We start from the raw sequence: 3,487 nt of genomic DNA, 5'->3' as shown, positions 1-3,487 counted from the left end.
CACTTTAAATCAAGTGTTTTTATGGATAGTTCACCCGAAACTGTCCACTGACTTCATAAAATCATCTCACAATATTGTCTTTTATGTTCCACAGAAGAAAGAAAGTTATTCATCTTTTGATGGACATGAGAGCATATGTACATTATGTCAGTTATCTTTGTAACAGCGTGAATAGGAGTTATTTGGTCAAAAGAGTATAATGTACATGCATTAGGAACACAAGCAAGACTACGAGCTGAAACTACTTGATGTTGTTGATCTGAAGTGAGAATAAACCGTGCTTTATACAACCCTCCTCTCCATCGTATGATAAAGTCCTGCTGATCCAGAACGCCAGCAGAAGCATCAACACTACCTTAACACATCTTTAATAAAACTCTGTTCACCGCATGTGTTTTATGGGCCGCAAACAGAGCAATTGATGAATCAAGAGTTGTCTCTAATAAAGCTGAATGCCATAGAAAGGAAGGGTGTGTGAGTGAAAAGAATGGCATTGACTTCATGATGTTGAAACTGAAGTGCAGGTCCGTGAATGAGACGCAGGCTTTAGCACTGAAACACAGCAGGCAAACGCTGCACTACTGTCTCCAGAGTGTTCGTCCCGTGTGTGTGTGTGTCGAATCCTGATGTGTGTCAGTTCTACAACAGCAGTGAACAGACTTCATTAACCCTCCCACATCAGGCCTGATGAACATGTACAGGACACAGTCAGCCAGCGGGTTCAGGAGCAGGAGATACTCAGACAAATGCCAAAAAAAAAATAGAATAATAATAAAAATAAAAAATGTCACTGTAAACTCTATGATCTCTAATAAAAGTCATGATTGTGTAGGGGAGAATGAGAAAAGTGTAAGTCAGAAGCACCAGGAACAAACTGCCCAAAATCTTTTTGCGCTTTACAGAAGTAAGAGATATTGCGCGTGAAAGACCGCGACAAGTGCCGATAAAACACAGAATGATTATCGGGTAGGGGATTAAATAGGCGATCGATCGAGACAGATAATCAAACAGATAATAGGAGTTAAAGTTCACAAAGATCAGAGGAACAAACCAGACGATCACAGAAATAACACAGCAGACTTTCAGTGAATGATGAGATCTGTAGCAGATAGGATGAGAAACCAGAATATATCGTTCAAGAGCAACACATGCCATAAAATACACACCCGCAATCAAACTATAATGATATGCATTTTCTGCATCCCGTGACCATGTGATTGTCCATGCTAATCTAGAAATGATCTGAATGAGATCTGACAGAATCAAATGAATAACAAAAACTGGAGTGGAGCGCTGAGATTTGAGAAGAGCACACAACGCACACAGAGTTAAGATCATGACTGGAATCTCAATGGTGGCAATGGTCCTGATAATTATTGGGTACACATCATTAAGTTTCCTGTTAAATTCCTTAATCTGACGCCTCCTTTCATCTTCATAATCTCCTCCACTTGATCCGCTGATATCATAATCTCCTCCGCTTGATCCGTAGATGCTTGCATTTTGTTCTGCCATTGTTTCATGAAATCCTGACAGGCACTAAATAACAAACCAGTCATTAGTTTAAAAAAACATGCATTCATTTACTATTGTAATCATATATTTCCTTTATTAAAAACATTAGAGATAAATATGATGTGACGTGTTTTCTGTGTGATTGTTGAAATAAAGTTAGCTCAGTTTGCTTGACATGTTGTTTAGAGGAGTGTGTGTAATGTTAGAAAGCCTGAAATACGTGAAATGTCAGATTAAAGTTAGTAAATCCTCCATTTGAACAATATGACAGAAGCAAGAATGCTGTTGTTGTGAATATTCAGTCCAGCACAGCTGCAAGTGTACAATGGTTTATTAAAGGAGGAATAAATCTTGAAGAACTTACGTTACTGACAGGAGTGTGTGTTTGGTCTGCAGGTCAAAGCAGAAGTTTGTGGAATAACACACAGACTGACAGATGTTTCACAAGTTTCCACTGCCGTGTTTAAAGAGCTCTTCATTCACTGCACACACATCTTAAAGATTCTTGATCTAACGGAGGAAATGCCTGAGATTACACACACACACACACACACACACACACTATTTGATCCAGCGCTTGAAACTGGAATTACTTAAACACACAATTCACTCACAAATAAACTTATAAACTCAACTTTTTATCTGATGCTTTTATTTTTAAAGTTCACACAGAGTTTATAACTCTTTCCCTGCAAGTGTTTTAAGATTAAAATATTAAAATATATCGCAAATAGTGTAAGGCGAGACACTACAGGTGAATAGGGTAAAAATATTAACTTACAGGTATCACCATGAAACTTTACCAGTTGATCACTCACATGAATAGGAGAAAAAAATGTATTGCGAGTTTTCTGTAATTTTATGTTTAAATATGCTAAACAGGCTATAACTAATTAAATATCCACTAAATTGCATATATTGAAGTGACGAATCTGACCATTGAAAAAAAACAAGGTTGAAAATTATTTTAGCATATTGTTGATATATTCAGTGAAAAGACATTACCAGAGGGGATTATGAATATCTCCTTTTGTTCCCCTGTCAATCAGAAAATACTGCCAATAGACTTTAACAATTGATTTCTGTCCCATTTTTAGGCATAAAATGTCATATATATCAGCCCAGATAGCAAACTGACATTGAATCAACGTGGAAATATGACATCGAAACAACGTTGATCTGACATTGTTTTGCTCATCGAATTAACGTTGAACCAACGTCAGACGCGTCATTCTTTCAAAACTAACGGAAAATCAACTTGAAATCAACGCGTTGTTTCAACGTTATGAAAGCAAACCAATTTTCGATTTCATTTAGCTTTGAAGAATGCCGCGTCTGACGTTGGTTCAACGTTAATTCGATGAGCAAATCAACGTTGTTTCAATGTCATGAGAGACGTCGTTTCCACGTTGATTCAATGTCAGTTTGCTGTCTGGGAGGCCAAGAATGACATATCAACAAATCCTTCAGACGACAACTTTTGATAAAGTAGGCGAAATCTACACACGCAAACAGACAAAGTGTAGTAAAATAAAGACCTAAATGTGTGTTTTGGACTTGTTTTCTGCACAAGTCTGAAAGAAGATATGTTACTGAAGACAAATATCCCAAAATCTCAAATTGACCAGTGAAAACAAACACGATGTTTTTGCCTGCCGTGTCTCGCCTTAAAACAGTAGTTCACTTTAAAAAATGTTTTTGCTAATAATTTACTCACCCCCATGTCATCCAAGATGTCCATGTCTTTCTTTCTTTAGTCAAAAAGAAATTAAGGTTTTTGAAGAAAACATTTCAGGATTTTTGTCATTTTGATGAACGAGTTCGAACAGGAGAGTCACAAACGCACAGAACAGAGAAAGGCGAGCATTTGTGCTTATAAAACTTTTTAAAGCTTATAAAAACTTCTAACATTTTTTTTTTTAATGAGCGATCGTTTCGCTTGATAAGAGCCTTATTCTTCATCTGGTGTCGT

The 3,487-nt window shown here is 36.9% G+C and overlaps 1 pseudogene; it reads right to left on the bottom strand.

Moving 5' to 3' along the window:
* Window positions 1-578: 578 nt before the first annotated feature.
* On the bottom strand, window positions 579-1,515 carry LOC148997561 (G protein-coupled receptor 4-like; annotated as a pseudogene).
* Between the last annotated feature and the right edge of the window lie 1,972 nt (window positions 1,516-3,487).

The sequence above is a fragment of the Pimephales promelas genome, chromosome 2, assembly GCF_988280905.1.
Source record: "Pimephales promelas chromosome 2, fPimPro1.hap1.1, whole genome shotgun sequence".
In the NCBI taxonomy this organism is placed as follows: domain Eukaryota; kingdom Metazoa; phylum Chordata; class Actinopteri; order Cypriniformes; family Leuciscidae; genus Pimephales; species Pimephales promelas.
The sequence above is the reverse complement of the archived record's forward strand: the minus strand, read 5'-3'. Positions and strand labels throughout refer to the sequence as shown.